Raw genomic sequence first — 22,664 nt, forward strand, 5'->3', positions numbered from 1 at the left:
CGGGCCGGGAGATGGAGACGGTGGCGCCCGGAGGAGGGACGACACCCGCCGCTCCCCGGGGCCCGGGCTGCACCCCGGCTCCCACCCACCATCGCTCCGCTCCCGGCTCCAGAATTAGTCCCGTGACCCGGGCCTGGCCAATCAGGCTCCTGCTCGCCCTGAGCCAGTGAGAGGGCCGGGGACGGGCACGTGACCCAATCTGAGCCAATGAGAGCCTGCCCCGCGCCTCCTGCTGGCGGAACCGGGAACAGGCGCGCGCCGCGGGGGCTCGGAGCCCGGAGCAGGAAAGCGCGGAGCTTCTGGGCACCGCGTGAGGATGCCAACCTGCAGGGGGCAGAGCTGGGGTGGGCGGTGGCGGGGGGCCCACAGCCGGCATGTCTGGGCGGGTGTCAGCAGGGCCAGCTCCCGCTCCCAGCCCCTGGTGACCCCAGGTGGCCCTGGACTTGTGGCTGCGTCACCCCAATCTCTGCCACTGGGATGACCCCCCTGCCCCCGATTTTGCCTCTCACCCTCCCAGGCTCCTCATATCCCTTCACTATCAGCAAGCTGGCCACCCGCAGGGGCGGCTCCGTTGTCCCTCACCAAACAGGACTGTCCCATTCAACAGGCCGGGAAACTGAGGCGCAGATTGCTGAAGATCCCACAGCCAGAAAGCAGCAGCCCGGCTCGGTTCCGATCCCCAAAACCACGGGCCCCTCCGAGGCGAGCAGAAGGGAAGTGGGGCTGGCTGGAGCCGCCCAGGAGGCCCGTTTGTTTTCAATTTAATTGGTACGTTTGTGTCCGCTGGACTGCGGCCAAGGCGGCCTGGCCCTGCTCCCCCGCCACGGGGATCTGCTCAAAATCACTTCCTCCTCGACTTCTTTTTTCCCCCCCATTTAATTTTAAAAGGAAGAGAGGGAAAGAGAAACCACAGCCATGACAACCCTCCCAGCACACCAGGTCACAGGGCTCCGCACAGGGCCACGGGGTGTCTGTCCCACAGGCACTGCCCGGCTTTTTCCTGGCTCTCCCTCCTGACGCTGATCCGACAATCCTTCCCCTCCTCCTGGCCCCTGGCCCCGGGCCCTGGCCCCTGGGCCCGGCAGCTGCAGGCCAGGCCCTGAGCCGCCCGCCCTCTCTCTGCCTGCCCGTCTCCAGCCTCCATCCCATCGCGGCCGCCTCCCGCCGAGACCCCGAGGGGAGCGGGGCCGGCCCTCAGAAGGAAGGCAGCGGCCCCAGGTTCCCGCCGACCTCCCTGCACCAACATCTGGCCACCGTGTCCACAGCTGTGCAGCTGCCGGAAATGCCTCCTCCCGCCCCCTCCTCTGTGCACGCACGCAGGCCCTCGAGAACAGCTTTCTGAGGAATTTACGGGGTCGTCCTGAGAATTTCAGGGCAGGTCTCTGGGGAAGCTTCCTTCACCACATGTAAAAAAGAACAAATGTTTCCGCTGGTAAGAATAGGGTCGTCCGCAGCAGGGTCCCAGACACGGCCTCCAGGGCCTGGAGCCCACCCGCCCCGCAGCGGCCTTCCCATGCAATCCGCCTTCCCAACCCCCAGCACGCCAACAGACCAAGGGGCCCCCTCCCACAGGCCTGAGCCCCGCACCCACCAGACGCCCAGGCTGTGGCGGGGAAGGACCCACTCTGATCCGCTCGGTCCAGTGCTGGATCGCGGGCACAGAGAGCTCATTACCCCCAGGGCATCTCTTGGTCAGTAAGTGTGTGATGATGGAGAAGTCAAGATCCCAAAGGTCCCCCGGCCTCTGCAGCCAGGAGTAGAGACAACGACAGGTGCTGAGGTGCCCAGGACTGGCAGCGGGGCCTTAAGCACCTCCCTGGGTGTGGTTATCAGTCTGCGGAGGAAACAAGAACTGGGTTCCAGGCCACAAGGTCCCAGGCTGGAAGGAGGGAGGGGGGAGGAGAAAGGAGGGCTGTAGATACGACCACCCCACTGGAGCGAGTCTGGGCTACGAGGAGAGAGGCAGGTGGGGGCAGAGTGTGTGAGGGGCACCGGAAGGAGGTGACTGCTGCTCGGGGGACCCAGAGCTTCCGATTCTTTCAGGAGAAGGAAGTCCCACTGGGAGACATCGCTCGATTCGCAATTTTCGTTTTAAAAACTAACTATACACCCAACCCAATAAATCACCCAAACACAGCCCCACGGGCTGCCAGATGTGACCGTGGCTTGTGACTTGTGGTCAGCTGGAAGCCACAAAAAGGGCCAGCAAAGCCCGGGGGAGCTTGAAGAAGAGGAGTAGCCAGGGGCAGGCGGGAACGTTCTCCAAAGAGACCAAAGCCTTGGAGGGGAGCCCCGAGAGGCCCCAAACTACAGCAGGCAGTGAGCGGGAGGAGCTGGACCCACTTGCCTTGTAACTCCTTGGTGACACCCCCCCCACCCCAGCGGACACACACTGGCCATGAAAGGGGGGCTGGGCAGGACCCCAACCTGGCGGGGGGGCAAGCTGGCTGTAGCAAACCACAGGCCGATGTTCCTTGAGCTACCACCTGCACACCCTTGGTCCTGGACTCTGGGGGAGGCTGGTCCACCCCCATGGCCTGGCCAATCAGCACTAGTTGTAGCCAACATAAATTTACACTCCCAGCCCGGCCGGGCGTGGCTCAGCGGTTGAGCGTGGACCTAGGATCCAGGAGATCGAGGTTCGATTCCCAGTCAGGGTGCATGCCCAGGTTGTGGGCTCGGTTCCCAGTCGGGGGCGTGCAGGAGGCAGCCCATCAGTGACTATCACTGATGTTTCTATCTCTCTCTCCCTCTCCCTTTCTCTCTCTGAAATCAAAAAAGATATATTTAAAAAGAAAAAAAATTTACATTCCCAAAAATCTAAAATCAAGGCCTTGCCAAGGCCTCACTCTCTCCGAAGACCGGGGGTGGGGGGGCGGGGGAGATCCTTCCTGCCTCCTCCAGCTTCTGGCTGCTCCAGGCGTCCTTGGCTTATGGCCACATCACTCCAGTCTCGGCCCGTCTTCAGGAGGCCAGTCCCTCTGTGTGTCTTCTCTTTGTCTCTCATAAGGTCACTCACTGATCCCTAAATGTAGGGTTCACCCAGTCATCCAGGGTAATCTCACCTCGAGATACATCCGCAAAGACCCTTTTTCCCAAGCAGGTCACACGTACCGAGCTGGGGGTGAACAGGTGCAGGTGTGCTCTGGGGGCCTCGGCTCTGCCCGACATGGCTCTTCTACTGACTGCTGGCTCCCTGCCTGCACCCCGCCCCCCCCCAGCCAAGTCCCAGCAGAATGTCCACAAAAATGAGAAAACAGAGGCACAGAAACCGAAGCCACGTGCCAGGGTTGGAACCGCTCTCTCCGAGTGGTCCTGCCACCGAGCCACTGGACTTTACAAGGGAAACAAGGGACTCACACCCACGTCGCTGGGGACGGGGCCAGTGGCGATGACTCACCGCCACTTCACAGCCCAAGAAGCGGCTCGAAGTGGTTCCATGCAGGGGCTGGACACTTCTCAAGGCTTGCAGTCTGCTCCAGTGTCAAGGGGAGCAGGCCCTGCCTCCGAGGGGTGAAGGGGTGCGTCCCGCCCCGGCAATCGCAGCCTCTCCGCTTATCACCAGCCCCACCCGAGGCCCACACAGCTGGCCGTCCAGCGCAGAAAGGGCCCATTATGACTTCACAGGCCGGGAATTATGTTATTAGCCTGGGAAGAAGGCTGCACCCGGGGACAAAGGGCTCATTGTGATGCAAATACAAGACTTCAGGAAGGGGCAGCCCCTCCTGCCTTCAGCTCCTGAGCCAAGAGGAGAAATCCACTCCCGCCTTCCAGAAGAGTGGGCATCTCCAGCCTCAGATCTGGACCGAACAGGGCTCTCTTAGACTGAGAAAGGGGCCTGAGCCAGATTCCCAGAAAACAGTCCCTGCCCCGAAGGGCGGACCTCAGAACCTGGGTTCAAATCCTGCCTCCTCCCCTGCTGAGCCACTGCCCTGTGAGACAGGGAGCAAAAGGGGGAAAGAGAATTACCCACTTACAGCCCTAAGCATCACGCTGGGCACAGGGACCACTGCACTCAAAATGCCAGTATCTACTGTAAATAATACCTATGGATGCGACGTGCCTACTGCTGTGTGTTTCTGGGTGAGCTGCTGACCCTCTCTGTGCCTCATCCGAACAGCAAGATTCAGGGCCCCTGTCACAGGGTTGTCAGAAGGACTCAATAAACTGAGGCCCGCAGAATGCTTGCCACACCTCGTCAGTTCTCAGTGCACCCCTTCCCATCACCCTTGTCTCTAGGGGCCCCCCAATTTCCTTGCTCGCAAGCCTGACCTTTCTGAGTTTATCTAGGAAATGCAGACTTTCTGGGAATGCTGCTGGATTCCTACAACAGGGCATAACTGTTTTTTGGAAGACCCAAGTTTCCCAGGCATGCCCCAAAACACACTCTCAAACCCCGTATGCAGAACTTCCAGGGTGCCGGTGAAGGGAGGTGAGCACCATGTGAATTCCAACGCAGGGGCCCCACTCACTGAGAGAGGGCAAGCCCCGGTCCACAGCCTGTGAGGGACACTGAGCCAGGCACCACTGTCTGCTCAGCACCTACTTATGTACCCAGCACTGAGACACAGTGGCAACCAAAATGAACAAAATCCTGGAGGGACATGGCGGATGAGCCTGTGATAAATCCCAGGTGGGGACAGTGGCAAGATGACAGGGAGTAAGGACAGGGAGGTCAGGGCCTCTCTTAGGAGATGACATTTGAGCATAGGCCTAAAAGAGCGAAAGGTGTCAAGAACTCAGAGAAGGTGTTTCAGGAATAGGGCACAGCACACGCAAAGGTCCTGAGGTAGGACCAGGACTGGAGCTTCCAAGAAACAGCAAAGAGACTCGTAGAACTGGAACACCCTCCGCCCCCAGCCCCGCTCCCTGCCCCTCCAGGTTCTGCTCAGCAAAGCCCAGAGCCTGAGACCCTAGCCCCAAACGCTAGCTTCCATCACCCCAACATGTCGGTGGAAGCTCCCTTTCAGCAGCTCAGGCACACCAGGCCTTGCAAGTGCCCACCTGTCCACTCTGGAATCCTCAGGCAGAAAGCAAGCCCTGCCTGGCCCTCCCAGACACCAGAGGGCCCAGGCTCAGTGACCAGCCAGCTAGCTGTAAGGGGGACAACCGTCCCCAGGCCCTCTTGCAAGAACCCGTGGAGAACTGGTTACCCTCGCATTAGAAATGCATTTCCCATGCTTGTGAGACAGCCAGGGATAGCCCAGCTCACTCTAGAATGAACGAGTCACATCCCGAAGGCCTTCTCACCACCGCTGGAGGAGGGAAGGGGTCTGAGAGAAACCAGTACCTATCCAGGGAACAGCAGGAGAGGAAAGAAGACAGCCCAGAGGCAAAGTGCTCAGAGAGGGAGCTCAGACCCCACAGACAACGCTGAGACCAGGTCCCACTTTGGGTGCTACCAACAGAGGTCTCAGCGGAGGTGGCTGCGAAGGGGTGGGCCCAGAGGTCAAGGCTGAGCCCAGCCACCTGTCCTGGCCTACAGGTGAGGAGAAAAGCAGGGAACCGAGGCTTAGAGAGGGCAAGCAACCTCCCCAGGGTCACCCAGCCAAAGAACCACCACACGCAGGCCCTGGCCTGGGATTTGAGTCCCACCACCTGAGCAGTGGGAATCATGAGCATCCTTCCTTCCCATGGCTGAGGCGGGAATAGATGAGACAGTGCCAGACACACTGCAGCGGTCACATCACAGTCGGCAATAATACCGCTCAGCACGAGCTGGTCCCCCGCCAAGCACTCATTACGCACCGACTCATTTAACCTTCCCACGAGCCCTAAGAGGTACTCAACACTTATCCCCACTTCACAGATGAGAAAACCGAGGCTGGCGCAGTGGAGCCACTGGCTCTAATTCACACAGCTACTGAGGGGTAGATCTGCACTCGAACCCAGGACAGCCTGGCCCCCAGGGCCTAGACTTTCTATGGGACCACTGTAGACGCACATACAGTTGTTAAAAATAATACAAAGCCCTCGCCAGTGTTGCTCAGTGGTTAGAGAGTAGGCCCAAGCACCAAGGGGTCTCAGGTTCGATTCCCGGTCAAGGGCACATGCCTGGGTTGCAGGTTCATCCCTGGCCCAGGTCCAGGCACGTGTGGGAGGCACCCAATCAATGTGTCTCTCTCACATCCAAGTTTCTCCCTCCCCATCCCTTCCACTCTCTCTAAAAGTCAATGGAAAAAATATCTTTGGGTGAGAGTTAACAAAAATAATAACAATAATAATAGTACAGAAAAGCCCCATGTGCCCTGTAGCCAGCTTCCCCGAACAGTGCCATCCCTACAGAGCCAAAGGTCAACGTCAACAGGGTGACCAGGAAACTGACACTGGTGGTCGCTCTTACTCAGATCTCACCCGTTTCACTCGCGCTCACTTGCGAGGGTGAGCGTGTGTGTGGAGTACGAGTGAGTTCAGCCCTGTGCACTGTAACCTCGGTGCAGTGTGGCCACCCGTCAGCCCAGGAAGGCTCCTCCCGTGTGACCTATGGGAGGGATCAAGTCCTGAGCCCCTCAGGGCAGGGCAGGGCAGGGGCGGCCACCAAGGAGGACTTGGGGGCAGCAAGGGGACACCCGTGGGACCCCCGGGAGAGGGCGCATGTGCAGAGGCCTTTCCTGAGGTCCTCAGCAAGGGTGGAAGGACAGTGGACAGCAAGCAGCTGGTGTGGGCAACCTGGATGTGAGGGGAACTCCCCACCGGCCTCTGCTGGCCCGAAAGGAGGGGCCCCGAGCCAGCCACCAGCCCAGCGTCCACTGTCACTTACACACACAGCAGGGCTGCCACCCTCGGTGGGAGAGCCGGCCCTGCCCACCCGGCCCCCAAACCACACGGGGTACTATCTGGGTGTCTGACCCAGGTTGGGTGGAACACGAGACAGAACAGGGATGTGCTGGGGGAGACCCAGGGACCACGGCCCAGGACCAGATGCAGATGGGATCTAGGGGCCCAGCCACCTCTAACTCTCCGGGCTGGGGTTTCTGCATCTGTAAAATGGGAGTGTTCCCAGGAAGAAAAAAAATCACTGGAGGTTTAACTCACTTAAACCCAAGCCTTTGTCTACACTTACAGGGCACCGCAGACACCAACCAAGCCGGGCCCTACAGGTTGGTCTTGGTTTCCCCGGGCAAACCTACGGGTGGCTGGCACTGCGGGGATGAGAACAGAGGCTCTGGGAGGGTCCATGACGCTCCGGGACCTGCCCAAGGTCATGCTGTCTGTGAGGGGCGGGTTGGGACAGTTCATTCACCCCTGTAAGCCACAGAACAGCCTGTGGGGCACGTCCATTTGTCAGATGGGAAAACTAAGGCTGGAGGAGGTGACTCGTCCCAGGTCCCACAGCCAGGAAGCATTTGGCTGGGATAGGAGCCTGGCAGTCCGGCTCCCGAGTGGACCAGGGGGCTGCAGCTCCTCTTACGTCACTCCACGCCCGTGTGACCCCCTTCACGGCCCCCATCTCACAGATGAGAAAACTGAGGCTCACACAGGCGAGGTGAGGCTGCCTGGGATGGAAAGAAGGAGGGAACCAGGATTCAAACCCGGGCCGTGGCAAGCGAAAGGTGCCCTCTGGACCCGGACGCCCCAGGGCCCCAGGCTGGAGCCCCCGCGCGCGGGGCCACTGCCGCCCACCAGTCCAGGCGCACCCAGACCTCGAGACACGTCGATCCCTCACCCCCGCCGCCTGCAACTAAAGGCTCCTTGTGAGCTCGGGAAGCCCTTCCAACTTTCCAGTGTTTATCCCGGCTCCTGGCTGCCAGGGCCCTGGGCAAGCCTGGGCCGGTGGCGCTGATTTCAAACCAGACACGGGCACCCCGCCAAGCGCCACCGTGGTGGGAGCCGGGCGCCTGGGACACCAAAGGGCTGCCTGCACCTGGCCCCCTCCCCTGCTGCACCCCCAAACCCCGTGCCTCCCAGACCACCTCTGGGGCCAACACCGAAGAACAGACGGGGACCACCCAGACCCTTGGCTCTGCCTGTGGCCCGAGGTCCCCGCCCCACGTCTCCCTTCTCACCGACAGCAGCCAAGAGGCACGGCCCCGCCAGGCCACCCTCCCCCTCCGTGCCTTTTCCCAGGCTGCAGCCACTCCAGCCGATAAGGTGTCCGGCCCATTGTCCGATCCCGCCGGCAGCCCAGGGTCCACGCAGCCCGGTCCCGGGCCCCCGCATCGGGCGGAACCAGGCTCCGGCCAGGGGAGCCGTCGGCCGCCCCAGCGGGGTCCCCGGCCGGGTCCCAGCCCTCCCGCGGGCCCCGGCCTCGTCCTTGCCCACCCTGCCTCCCGGCCTGCCCACCCCCGAGCCGGAAACTTCTCTTACCGAGCACATGACCGGGCTTCCACTCCCGTCGGCTCCAAACACAACTCGAAGTAACTCTCCCACAAGAAGAAAAAAAAAGACAAGACCAGAAAACGTGCCAGCCGTGGGTCAGCGGAGTCCACACAGCCTGTTCCGCTGGCTTCCAGCAGCCACACCGCGTCCAATGTCAAGCCATCCTTCCTGCAGGCCCCGCTCCGAGGGGGCGGCCCCTCCAGCCGCCGCCTTCCCGCGAGACTACGGGCTCCCCGGGATGGGGAGGCCCCGCGGGCCCGGCGGCGGCCACGCCGCCCCCCAGCCCCCGCGATGCCCCCCAGGACGGGCCCGCCGGCCGGCGGGGACACGCCGCGGGCGCCCGACCCGCAGCAGGGCCGCCCACGAGGTCAGGCCTCCGCAGTCCTCCCTGCCTCCTGCCACTCCGGCTATAAACACAGGGAATTACATAAGTCCACTCCTCTTGTTGGGGAGCCAAAAGTAGGAGCCTTTTCTCCCAGCCTTGGCAGTAAGTAATAATTCCTCATCGCCATGGTAACCCTGGCGGGCTTCCAGCCGACACTGGGGAGCTGAAACACTGGGAGGCCTTTTTATAGCAAGGTAGAAAAACCACTTCACTATTCCCTCGCTCGCTCGCGGGGAAGCGAGCTCCCGACCGAATTCCCCTCTTTAACCCGTTTCCTCCCAGCTGGAGCGCGCGTCCCCCACCTCGCCCCCACCCCGCGGGCCTGGGCCTGCCACGCACCAAACCCAAACCCAAACCCAAGCGGCTGCCCCCGTCCCTTCCGTGCTCCAGTCTCCAGGGTGACACGGCCGGAGGGCAGTTCTGCTCGAACATATTTCTGTCCTTGTCATCTCAGGAAAAGCAAACATGACCCTCAAGTCGGTTTTCTGAAACGCGGGTCATCTCGGTGGCAGGCCCGGAGGGTGGAAACACACACACACACGGCCACACGAACGCACGCACGCGGGCCGGCCAGCGCGGATGGTTTGGTGGTCAGCCAGAGGCCTGAACCTTGGCTGCAGCCGGCTGTGTGAATCAGACGAGTCTGCGCTGCTCTGGGTGTCAACTTCCCATCTGCGGCCTGACAGGCCCAGCTAGGCTTCCCACAGTGCTCCGGGCGGCGGGCAGCAGCGACAAGGCGTCCCCGCAGCCGGCTCTGGAGTCCCTCCCCTGCCCCCAGCAGCCAGGAGCTGGGCCAGGGCGGAGGCGTCAGATGCCCAGGACGGCATCCCTAGCCCTACAGATGCAGGGGAGGCCCCACAGGCGGGAGGGAGGCCTGGATGTGCAAAGGCCCGGGGGCTGGACCGAGGCGCGTGTGTTGCAAAAGCAGAGAGGAGGCTGGTGGGGCTGAGTGCAGTGGGCAAGGGGGGTAGAGTTAGAAGAGGTCAGAGAATAACAGAAAGTGGGGGGGGAGGGGTAACTCATGGGGACTCTGGGCAAGTCCCTTAACTCCATAGACTGGGGGACGCTCCTAAGAGTAAGTGACGATAATAATAACATACTGTGTGCCCGGTGCTGTGTGAGCACTTGCCTGTTAACCCATCCATGCGCACAAAAGCACAGCGAAAGGCAGGTGCAATTCTGAACCCCCATATGCAAGGAAGGAAACAGGCTCAGAGAGGTTAAGTGGCTTGCCCCGGGTCACACAGCTGGAAAGTGGCTGTGGTTTGAACTGGGTGAGCCTGGCTTGCTCCCCCCCCTCAATGACACGTGGTATATGAGCAAGGGGACTTAGGGGAGACCTGCTGGGCATGCAACGAAGGTCCGTGGCCACTGAACTAGCCAGGACACGAGAGCGGGAGACCAATGACGAGGCCCCCGTGGGGGCCACAGATGTGTCAACTTTCACCCGCTCGCCCTCCAGATTTTCCCAAGAAAACACCTGCCCCGAAAGCCACAGCAGGGATTTTTCCACCCCAAAGCTTTCTTTTCGAGGTGGGGAAACAGAGGCACATAGAAAAGCGAGTGAGCGGCCCAAAGCCCCGTTTTTAGACCACAGGTCCAGGCGCTGCGTTCTTCCCGCCTGTTGGGTCTGGCCGTGACCCTCAGGAGACCACAACACTCAGGAACGAGCCAAACCGGCCCCACCAAGCCCCGCCAGGAAGCGGAGCCTGGGGCAGCCCGGGCAGGACTCACCGGTTCCTTTTGTTCTTCTCTGTTTGCTTTGGCCTAGGACCTGCGCCCAGGCCTTCGCAGAGGCCCGCAGGGAATCTGGAGAAATGCACCCAAATCCCCCAGAGCTATTTGTGCTGCGGGCAGGGTCGAGGTTGGGCTGTGTGTCACTCCACGGCCACTTCTGGTGTCTTCCCCGGAGAAAGCTGGGCAGCTGAGTGACTTGACAGAGACGGCAAACCATCGAAACCCTGAAACAGCCGCACGCTGCGCCCTCCAGACACAGCCAGGGGCTGAGACTGGGCTCGCGGCAGAAAAAGCACACGGTTGTCCGCTTAGCGCAAGAATCCTCCGGATGGTGACCACCCCCTTTCTGGGCTGCCTCAGTGCCCTCATCTGAAAAGCTACTTAGGAGATGCTTCTGTTGATGTACATCTCGCGGTGGAATATTACACAGCCGTGAACAGGAACGGCGCACTGACTCCTGCTACAAGCTTGAGAACATGAACCTTGAGAACATGATGCTGAGTGAGAGAAGCCAGACACAAAAGGCCACATACTGTGTGATTCCATTGCTAGGAAATGTCCAGAACAGGCAAATCCACAGAAACAGAAAAGGGGGGGGGGGAGCCAGGAGCTGGGCCAAGGGAGAATGGGGAGTGACTGCTCATGGGGATGGGGTTTCCTTTAGGACTGATGAAAATATTCTAGAACTGGACAGAGCGGGGGGCTCTATGACACTGTAAACCAATGTACTAAACGCTAATAAACCGTTCACTTTAAAATGGCTAATTTTAAGTGATTTGACATTTTTAAAAAGGTGGTTTGGTTGCACGGTCACCGTTCCGGCTGTTCACTCTCTTTCTGAATAAAAGGCCCTGACCCCAGGCCTGGAACCATCAGACATTCAGCATGGGTTGAGCACTGAGTGTATGCACTGGGCACTGGGGACACCGCAGGGAACAGGACAGCTCCTTGCCCTTGTGGGGCTGACAATGAAAACAGGTGAGGAGCCCCGGCTGGTGCGGCTCAGTGGTTAGAGTCGGCCTCACACCGAAGGGGCTCATGTTTGATCTGTGGTCAAGGGCACGCACCTGGGTTGCAGGTGTGATCCCCGGCCCCGGTCTAGGCAAGTGCGGTCTCTCTCCATTGACGTGTCTCTCTCACAATGACGTTTCTCTCTCTCCCCCTCCCTCTCTCTTAAAAAATTTTTTTTTAAAAATCAATGAAAAAATATCCTCGGCTGGGGAGCAACCAAAAAAAAAAAGAGGTGAGGGCCTGACCAGCAGGTAAAGACAGGATGCAATTCGAGTAACGACGGCCGCTACGGATGGCTGTGGACGGGTGGCCTTCGAGGCCGGCGTCTGGACTAAGTAAGGGAGAGGGGTGGGGACACTTCTCGGGAACAGCGTCCCAGGCAGAGAAACAGCCAGGACGAAAGGTCCTGGGGGAGTTGTGGGCCACTGGGAGGCCCGCGCGGCTGGAATGGCTCGGAAGGCAGGGTGTGGCAGGGACCGGCGGCCCTGTCACAGCTCCCACAGGCCACAAACAGGTCTTTACGTTCTCAATGTTATTCAAATAAAATTCACACCTGCGCTAGTTTCCTGGGGCTGCTGAAATGAAAGACCACAAACTGGGCAGCTTAAAACACAGCGATTCATTCCCTCCTTCGGGAGGCCCGCCGCCCCGAAGCAAGGTGTCGGCAGGTGCGAGCTCCTTCTGAAGGGGCCGGGACAGGGTCCCTCCAGGCCGCTCCCCGCGTCCGGTGGCCCGTCACTCCCATCGCTCCTCTGGGTCCAAGGGCTTCTCCTCTGTGTCTTCTCCTCTAAGGACTTTCGTCATCGGATCCAGGGCCCGTCGTAAGCTGGAATGATCTCACCTCCGTCCTTAACTTGATCACGTCTGCAAAGGCTCTTTGTCCAAACAAGGTCACGTTCACGGTTCCGAGTGGACACATATCCTCTGGGGGCCACCACTCAACACTCCAGCACAGTCAATACTCGCAGTTCGGCCACAAAACGCCCAGGTCTGTGTCGGCCTCCCCTCTCCTCTCCGCCTGATTCCAGGCAGCCAGGCTGGGGGCTTCAGAGAGACTCCTGAGCACCTTGAGGAGTCCCGCATCCAGCCCTCTCCCACCCGAGCCGGCCACAAACAGGCCCCGAGGCACCCAGGTCCCCTTCCCTGCGAGAGGCACCCGCGAGCCCCTCGGGCACTTACAGGAAAGGGCTCCGGGGCGTGAAGGCCAGACCAGGCCGCGACTTCGCCCTGAATGCAGACACAGAGCAGGAGGGATCCTGCCTTCCCCGTCCCTTCACGCAGGCACCCAAGCGTCAAAGCTGACCCCAAGCAGCACGCTGTCCCCCGGGGCTGTTTTCCTTTCTGTGTGCTCTTTTTGTTTTTTAAAGGGGCCGTCCCCACCAGAGGCAGCTGCGAGCTGGCGGCCGGCAGAGCTAACTGAGCAGCGCCTGGCAGGGGGCTGGGGCTGGGGCTGGGTCAGCGGCTGCCTGCCCGGGGCCCTGGGAGCCCACTCCCGGGGCAGCAGAGGACGGAGGAGGAGTTCGGGAATGCTCCAGGCCACCACCCGCTGGCTCCCAGGATGGGACCCAAGCCGGGAAGGGCAGGTTCTACCAGCTGGGTGCACGCACGCTCCCAACGAGCCTGCGCTGGGAAACAGGCTCCCCACATGCCCCTCAGCCCTCACAACAATCCCGAGGCATGGGGTTTTACCATCCCCGTGTTACAGATGGGGAGACCGAGGCACAGAGCAGTGAAGTGACTGGCCCAAGGGCATGCAGTAGGGGTGGCAGAGTGGGGTTTGACCCAGGGAGTGTGGCACCCGAGTCTAAATTTACTGTCTCTCAGAATACATCGGGCCACCCTGGAGGGCTCTCGGAGAAAGAGCTGTGGCCCCCAGACCCCGACTTTCAGCGAGTGCATCTCCAGAGGCATTAAACGTGACTTCCCAAGCCTTGGGACCTTCTGGTACATTCCAAGGGACAATCTGCCCAGACCACAGAGGGCAAAATACTTTCAGATAGAAGTCACAGCTACGAACAGAGGCCACAGAATGATGACAGTCAGCTGTGGCCAACAGGGAAGCTCTTTCTGGCTCACACGATGTTTTTGTGAAAATTAGGACATTGCTTATAAAATCCAGATTTCAGCTTTTCTTGGGGGAAAGAAAATCAGAATATCCAGTATGTGTTAGCCACAATCCTCAGCCCTCCCTTTTGCCTCATTCCCTTCCTTGACTGTGTCTGAGTTTGGGACACCCTTTCCTCCCCCACCTTGGCCACCTCCCCGCTGCTGTTGAAGACGGATGAATGAGTGTTAAAGGCCTCAGTCAGCCAGAAAATGGACAAGAGGCCCAGCCCGTGTTGCTCAGCGGCTGAGTGTCAACCCATGAACCAGGAGGTCACGGTTCGATTCCCAGTCAGGGCACATGCCCAGGTTGAGGGCTCGATCCCCAGTAGGGAGCGTGCAGGAGGCAGCCGATCAATGATTCTCTCTCATCATTGATATGTCTCTCTCTCTCTCCCGCTCTCCCTAAAATCAATAAAACATTTTTTATTTTTTTTTAATGGACAAGGGAAAGAAGTGACACTCTAGGACTTTCATGTGATTCTGCTTCATCTTGTCTGGCTGTGCTGGTGACATGAACCTGCCTGGGAACAAAGCCCACACAGGCATCTCCCCAAGGCATGGTTTAAGCCCCTGGATCCAGCCATGCCTGAACACATCCTACGCTGGACCTTGTGGTTATGAGCACCCATCAATTCCCCCTTGCGGCGTAAACCAGCCAGACTCCGCCACGACTCAGGAGTCCTAATGAATCACCCTCGGGTCTCACCTTAATCCACACTAGTCCTGGAAGCCTGCCCTGACCGCAAATTCAGATCTCGTTGCGCTCCAGGGACCTGAGCTCTGTCCCATGACCCTCCCACTCTCGATGGCACTGGTTTCACTGACACTCTCTCTCTGGACACTAAACTCCTCAAAGGCGTTATGATCCCAGTGGCCTACAAATGTCTGGAACATTCCATGTGCCCAATAAAAGTAAATTAATCAACTAGTAAAGGAACAAAAAGGAGAAGCAAAAGCCTTTATGTGTCATTTCTGCCTTAAATGGGGAAAAGGGCCCAACCCCTGAGGCCCACAGAACAGCCTCAGATCCAGAACCACTCCGGGTGCTCCCAGGCCTGCGGGCTCCTCAGCATTCCTGCGCGTGATGGTCTCAGGGCCTTTGCACATGCTGTTCTCCCAGCTAGAAGGCTGATCCCTCTTCCTTTCATGTTGGTTCCTCCTCAGTTCCAACGCCACCTCCTCAGAGACCACCCCTGATTCTTCTACCTAAAGTGATGCCCCCCAAAACCAGAGTTGCCCCCCTCCCCACCCTGGGCTGTTCCACAGCCCTCATTTCTTGGCTCGGTAGAACCACGTTTGATTTCTGCACTGCCCATCTCCCACCAGGCGGAGGGATTCACAAGGCCTTTCATCTTGTTTGCTAAGTACCCTCCTCCCCCAGGAGGCCACAGGGACACCAGGCTGGCTGCAGGGAGGCAGGAACAGACCCCTCGTGTCCTGACCAGACCTGCCCAGAGCGGAGCAGCTGCTGCATGCCCAGGGGGCCCTACGTGGCACATGGAGCCTGGCCCGAGACCAGTGCAGCCCTGCCAAGAGATCCAGTGTAGCTCCGGGCTGAGAAAGGGCTGCAGGTGGCGCCTGCGCAATCTCCACAATGAACAACAGGTGTTGTGGAGTCAAGCTGCCCCGGTTCAAATCCCAGCTCTGACAGCTGTGTGACCTCGGGCAAGTCACTTAACCTCTCTGTGCCTCCAGCCTCCCCACCTATAAAACGGGGCTGATAATAACAGCACCTAGCTCACCGTTTCCTCACCTATAAAGTGGAGATAATCATAATCTCTACTTCATGGGGGGGGGTGGGGTTCCAGGAAATTAAGTAAATCATAACATGCAAACTGCAACACAGTTACTATTATAAACTGTTATCATTACTGCTGTCATTTGCGACCATTTCAAACCTTACGTGGGTGTATAACCCCGACTGCAGGATGCACACAAATCCACCTGGGTTCCTGGGGCTCACGGGGACCCTTGGAAGGCGGTGCCCCCCTCCTCCCTGCGGCTGGGGGCAGGGATTACTATCAGATGGAAAGAGACACATGTCAGAGCCGGAGATTAGAAATAAGTACCATTCTCGGGCAGGCATCCATCCATAATTATGAATCTGATGTAATTAGGCACCCCGCTAACTTCATTACTTATTTATTTACAGGATTGCTTATTTAATTTGCGGGCCTCCTTCCCGAAAAGCCATCTCAGCGAACACTCCTCAGGCGAGGGAGGAGGGGAAAGGAGGCCGGGTCTGTCCCCACTTCTGTCCCTAGGCTTTTGCATGTCACGCTCCTGCCTTGCTCCAGAACAGCTCCCAGGAAGGCCTAGGTGACACTGCCCAAGACAACAGGCTCACGCAAGGCCTGGCATGCACTCCAGTCTTGGCGCCAGTGGGTAGCGTTTGACCCAGAAGTGGACCCTCCTTCGAACTCTCAGGTCTCCCACAGAGGAGGCCCTAGTGGGAGACCAGTCGTTCTGGCTCCGGCGTGACCCTCGGGACCAGCAAACACATCGGAGCAGCAAAAGGGCTGATATTTCCCAGCTTGGGGGAGGGCAAGGAGCACTCAACTCTTACCCAATGACCTTAGATATGTCACGTGAGCTCCCAGAGCCTCAGTTACCTCATCTGTAAAATGGGAGTGTAAAAACACCCACAGCCAGCTAGCACTAAAAACCCAACTGCCGGTACTTGGCGCCACCCAATGCCTCAGCCAATGCAATAGGGCAAGAAAAAGCAATGAGAGGCACTAAGACTTTCTAGCTTTATTTGTAATAGCCCCAAACTGGAAACAAACTAAATGCCCACCTGGTCGTGAATGGATAGACCCAACTGTGATACATTCATACAATGGAATATTACTCGGTAATAAAAAATAAGAAACTCCGGATGTGTGCAACGACACACATGAATCTCAAAAACATGCAGAGAGCCCTGGCTGGGTGGCTCAGTTGGCTGGGGGTCGTACTGCACACTGAAAGGTCGCTGGTTCAATTCCCGGTCAGGGCACATGCCCGAGTTGTGGGCTCGATCCCCAGGAGGGGGTATGCAGGAGGCAGCCGATTGATGTTTCACTCTCACATTCTACTTTCTTCCTCTCACTCTTAAAAAAAATCAATTAAAAAAAAAACATGCAGAAAAAAGCCAAATACAAAAAACTACATACTTTATCATTTTATTACGAAAATCTACACAGTCCTATGACAGATCGGTGGGTGCTTCTGGTGGGGTGAGGGATGAGGATTCTTTTGGGGGTGATGGAAACACTGTATCTTGATTGCGTTAGTTGTTAAACTAACGTTTACGTTTGTCAAAACTCATGGGTGACTCTCATTACAGGTTAATTACATCTCCATAAGGCTGGGGTTTTTTTGGCCATAACAGGAAAATATAGACGTATTATATTAGCACCACTAACCCCGACCCAGTGCCCAGGGACTGTTCCCCACTTCCAGTTCAGATCTGCTGGTTCTGTCACCGGCCCTCAAGGTCCCCAAGCCCCTGATTTATGAGCGCAGGGCCAGGAAGGGCGGGGGTTAGCCTCCCTGCCCGTCAAGATCCCGTCTACAAAGGCAGGGTTATAAATAGTGCTCCTCCGAGAGCCATTGTGGAGAAAAATGAACCAGGGGGCAAGTACCAGCTGCAGTCCCTGGCATACAGCAGGGGCCTCATTAATGCTGCTGCAGAACCAGGCCTCGGTGAACGGGACTGGCCGGAATTGTCCCCCTGACGTGCACAAGGCCCCACCAGACAAAATTCCAGGTCCGGGTGGCCGCCCCGGCCACCGAAGGCTCCAGGTAGCCAAGGGCAAAAAGGTGGGTGCCCCGTGGGGAGAGGTTGGCCCCGAGGGCAGCACCGTCTGCCCCAGGAGAAGACATTCTGGTAACTGGGGCAGGACAAGGGTCACCCCAGAGCCCACCCACTTATAAAAGAAATATAATAAAAGGATGGCCGGGCGTGGGCTGCAGGGACGGGGAGATCGGGGGCCAGCTCCTGCTCCCCCTGAGTGACAGGGGGGCAGGCGGCACCTGGGAGCCATGGCGGGAGGGGCGTCCCCCGGGCCCGATTAGAGGGCCAGCCGCCGGCAGACACGCTCAACTGTCAGCCTTCCTCCCAGCCCGCCATCAGAGGCTCCATTAATTGCTGTCATTTGAGGGTGGCCTGTGGGGAGCGGGAGGGGGGTTGTGGGAAGGAGAGGGGAGGGGAGGGGAAGGGAAGAGGGGGGTTAGGGAGGAGTGGGCGGAGGGAGGGGAAGGAAAGAGGGAGCCCTGGGGGAAGGGAGAACAGCTTGCCCGGGGCTGAGCTGGGAGGAAAGAGGCCGCCCTGGGCTCCCCTCTTCCCTCCTCCGCCCAGTGGAGGGACTAGGGCCCGTCCGACTAGGGACCCCTCCAACTAGGGCCCCGTCCAACTACGGCCCCGTCCAACTAGGGCCCCCTCCAACTACGGCCCCGTCCAACTAGGGACCCCTCCAACTAGGGACCCGTCCAACTAGGGACCCGTCCAACTAGGGACCCCTCCAACTAGGGCCCCGTCCAACTATGGCCCCATCCAACTAGGGCCCCCTCCAACTAGGGCCCCCTCCAACTAGGGACCCCTCCAAGGGCCCCGTCGCCCAGGAGCGGCAGAGTCCAGGCGGTGTGATGACACACACACCTGGTTGCTTGTCTGTCTGGTTCCTAAATCTTCCCCCTCAGGGTACCCAGAAAGCCTGGCCGCCCCGGTCCCCCCTTCCCTGTCAGCCTCCACCCACATCGGACCCCTCACCCGTGGGCACCACGGTTTGCCCCCCGGGCTCGCGCAGCTCCCCTCCGGGGATCAGAACCCCACCAAACACCACCTCCTCCGAGGGCCTCCGGCGGCCGCCTGGGTCCCGGAATCCTCCCTCGGCCGCCCGCACGCTTGGGGACATCCTGTCGCCTCCCCTGGGCTTCAGCTATACAATGGGGACGGCGACAGGGCCCCCCTCGCCGGGTCGCTCTGAGGATTAAAGGACACGATCCCACAAAGTGCCGAGAAGGGCTCCGGCGCCGCGAGTATGGACGCCCTTGGCGGCCGCTGCGGGTCGGCTATTGTTCCAGACACGGTGCCCTTGACCCCTGTACCTCCCCCCTGCCCGGCCTCCAGGTCTCCCCAGAGGACAAGGGGCTCAGCAAGGCCCAGGGCTGCCGCTGCGGCGGAGGGTCAGCATCCCCCCCACAGCCCTCCCCAGACAACCAGACAAGCCCGTCTCTGGGCCCAGGGGGCTCCTGGGAGCACTGGAGAGAACCCCTCCCCCTCCCCATCTGTCTGCCCCCCCCCCCCCCCCCCCGCCTCCCTGGGAGGTGATGGATCGCCCCAGAGGAGGAAGCTCACGGACAAAAAGCCCTTTTATCGTCAGGTCCTCGGTGGGCCTCTGGCCTGACAAGCAGATAACTCAGCCTCGGAGGGAGGGCTCCCCATTAGGCTCGGGGATTGATGGAGGACCAGAGGCGGGAGGGCAGGAAAACACCCAGCCAGGCCACCTGCCTTCCAACTTCAAAGGCCCCTGGGCTGATCACCTGGAGGGACTCCCACCCCGGTGTCGCCCGGGATCCCCACCTGCAAGATGAAACCCACCACTGTGGGGCCCGGGGCGCGGCTCAGGAACAAAGGAGACAGGCCCGCCCCAAGAAACCCCACCCGCAGGACCCCTGCCAACTCCTACAAACCAGCAGGCCCCTCCACACAGCCTCAAGGCCTTCGCAAGGGCTGTCCCCCCTCCCAAACACCCTGCAGAGACCTGCACACTCCCTTCCCCCCGCCTGCAGATCTCTGCCCAAACGCCACCTTCCCAGGGAAGCCCACCCTGAGCACCCCCATGTGAAACGGCAACCCCAGCCCACCCACGCTCCCCAAGCCCCTCTGCTGGTTCCTCACCCCAGCACCTCCCACCGAAGGACACACTGTGTGTCTGCCTTGTTTACTGTCTGTCTGGCCAGGGAGGATGGGTGCCTGCCCATCTTACAGCACCCAGAACCGGGCCTGGCACACAGGAGGTGCTTTAGAAACAATCGTGCAGCCTGGCCGGGTGCGGCTCAGCAGCTGAGCATCGACCTGGGATCCAGGCGATCGGGGTTCGAATCCCGGTCAGGGCACATGCCCAGGTTGCAGGCTCGATCCCCAGCAGCGAGCATGCAGGAGGCAGCCGATCAATGACTCTCTCATCATTGATGTTTCTCTCTCCCTCTCCCTTCCTCTCTCTGAAATCAATAAAAGATATATTTAAAAAAAGAAGTAATCGTGCAATGAATGGATGTTTTGCACGAGGACCAAAATCTCCTGGGAGCAGCCCAGCCTGAACCAGGTCACGATGCATGTCCGCTGGGTGCCCCGCAGGGCCCTCAAATCACTGCATTCGGCCAGGAAATATCCCCTCCTCAGGGGACCCCCCCAACACCCTCCTGCCGTTCCCCACCCTGGGCAACTCTGGGTCCCAGCCCCAGCCCCACAAGGTCACAATGAGCCCCCCGCCACATCTGCCAGGTGGAATCTGGCTCCCCAATGACTCTTCACCCCTTGCCCGCAAGACGGCCCGGCTGTAAGAACCTGCGAGAGGCAGCGAGGAGTCGGGGGACAGACGGGAACTTACCCGAAACGGCTGCCAGCAACACAGTGTCCTCAGAGGCTCCAGGGAACCTGCAGGGAAAAACAGGGGTTTCGTAAGTAAAGATCTCGTCCTCCACACAGGGGCTCCGACAGGACGCACCCCCGTGTGGGGAGAGAGGGCGAGGCCCACAGGCCGGGCACCCTGTGCACACCAGGCCAAGCACTTCTCCACGACGCCTCAAGACACAGGCTCCGCACACCCCTGAGCTCAGAGAGTCAGTCTCACACCCCCAGTCCCAGAGCTAGGCAGTCACAGAGCTGGGAGTCCAGTCGGACCCCGGGGCCATCAAGGCAGCCCTCATACGGGCAAGGCTACCAGGGGACTCAGGCCCATAGCCCAGTGTCACCGTGAATCTCCCCGGGGAGCTTCCCAGGGGACGCTATAAACAAACGAGTGAGTGACACCTGAGAGCGGGTGGGCCTGCTATCCTCATCTGAGCATTTCTGAGTCTCCATTCAAAGCCAGAACCAGTGCAGTGAAAGCCAGCGTCCAGAACATAGAACGGACACCCGCGGGTAAACAGGAGCCCGTCGAACCAATAGGAAAACGGGGGAAAGGCTCGCTGACAGTTCACGACGGCCAATAAGCGCAGGAAAAGACGCTCAGTACCATTAATCATCAGGAAAGTGCAAATCAAAACCCCGAGAGACCCCTGCCCACCGTGTGGATGTGGTGCTAAAATAAAAACAGACAATAGCAAGTGCCGCAGAGAACACAGACCAGCGGAGAGCCTCAGGCGGCGCGAGTTGGATACAAAGCCGCGAGGCTGCTTCGGGAAACAGTCTGGCAGTCCCCGCGGGCCAAGCACCCAGCTGGGCGATCACGGGACCCAGCAATTCTGCTCCCGGGTATTTACCCAGGGAAAATGAAAACCTGTGTCCACACAAACGTTCGCACGTGACATCACAGCTTTGCTCACGATCAGATCAAACTGGGAATGATCCAAACCTACATCAGCTAGTGAGGGACGAACCAACAGAAAAGGTGGCACAGCCACACCGAGCGAGGAGCACTCCACGGTGACGTGGAACTAACTGCAGAGGCCCGTGAACACAGGGAGGAAGGTCAGACTCGGGCTGAGCACCGAAGCCCGACTCCACCCTACACACACGGGGCTCTGGGAAAGGCGCTGCTCACCTTCCCGTGTACGGGGGGGCACAGAGGTCGAGCAAGCAGGCGATTCGCGGGAAAGTTAGGGCGCTGATCACCTCTGGGGAGGAGCCTGGCTACTCTGTGTCTCCTTTATCATTTTTCATTAATCTGCACCTGTACGTTTATGGTCTTTATGGAGTTAGCAATTGCAGAAAAAAATGAAGAAAATTAAAAAACAGTGCGGTAGGCAGGGCACCGGACAGAGTCTGAACACTTGGCTGTGGTCCCGGCTCTTCCACAGACGGCCGTGACCTTGGGCAAGCCCCCAGTTCTCTCTGAGCTCTGCCGTCTCCTCCAGAAAATGGGCCCGCTCCCTTCAGCTGTCTCCAAGGCCTGTAGTTCCAACACCTCTCAGTCTCGAGGGTACTTCCCGCAGCCCCCACCGCCCCATCGCACACCCTCAGTGGGGTCAAGTCAGGTCAAGATCTACAAAATTACCAGGGGGGCCCAGGGGCCTGAGGCAGCGCCTGCCGCTTTGAAGAAAGGGAAGTGACACCCACGTGAGCCTCCACGTGGCTGCCACAGCCGGCAGGGTGAACCACACCAGGCCAAGATGAGAAAACCACAGGCCTTGCTCTGCAGAAGCCTAAACTGGACCCCAGGACCCGGCAGACCTGGGCACAGGCCTCGGAGGGAAGTCGCACCTTCCAAAAGCGACAACAGGCTGCATTTGGGGACCTCGGGCACTGGGGGGGTCAGAGGGTAGGGGAGGACCTAACGCCACTCTTTTAGCCACCTGGGCCCACCTGGCACATCCTTTCACGCTAGGTGAACGGGGACCCTCCCTGGTCCCCGAGGCCAGGTGTCACCCGTTGTCACTGTCACGGTGGCAGAGAGCAGCCCGGGCAGCCGGAGTGGGCGGGAGGCAGGCTTCCATTTAGAAGCCACTAGGATATTTTATTTTCCTTCTCAAGTGACAGCAGAGGCGTGCCCAGCCCCACGCAGGCTCGACTTGAAGCTGCCAGAGAGGCAATCACCAAGTTCACCAAGGTCTGACTCCCCGCCAGCAGGCGGGCGGCGGGCGGCGTGGACGGGAGGGAGCGACAGGCCTGGAGCGGGAGGGAAGGGGCAGGAGGCTGTGGCCCCACGCAGAGGGCAGCCTTCCAACGCTGGGGCCCGGAGTCAGCACCCCTGAGCCTGCCCACGGGCACCCCAGCCCCAAGTCCGTCCGCCCAGGCTCCCGGGGAGATCTGTCCCCATACCAGGCACAAGCACGACGCTCATCACAACAGCAACAGCTCCCTGGTCACACACACGCACTGCCAGGCCCTGGGGCACCTCACGGCCCGGCCAGCGGGCACCGTCCCGACCGTCTCACCGACCGGGAAATGGAACCCTCC

At 59.6% G+C, this 22,664-nt stretch overlaps 1 protein-coding gene across 26 annotated transcripts in view; it reads right to left on the reverse strand.

Annotated features, from left to right (window-relative positions):
• The window catches only part of NCOR2 (nuclear receptor corepressor 2), a 143,977-nt gene that overhangs the window by 106,376 nt on the left and 14,937 nt on the right, over window positions 1–22,664 (reverse strand). For 25 of the 26 annotated variants that reach the window (XM_081122406.1, XM_081122411.1, XM_081122405.1 and 22 more), the window contains exon 2: window positions 20,155–20,201. The gene's annotated coding sequence lies outside the window, so the exon portion shown is untranslated. Of the gene's footprint in view, window positions 1–8,307; window positions 8,540–20,154; window positions 20,202–22,664 lie in introns of those variants that run through there. The other variant, XM_081122401.1, reaches the window with a different exon arrangement.

This window comes from Miniopterus schreibersii (genome assembly GCF_964146895.1).
Source record: "Miniopterus schreibersii genome assembly, chromosome: 20".
Classification (NCBI taxonomy): Eukaryota; Metazoa; Chordata; class Mammalia; order Chiroptera; family Miniopteridae; genus Miniopterus; species Miniopterus schreibersii.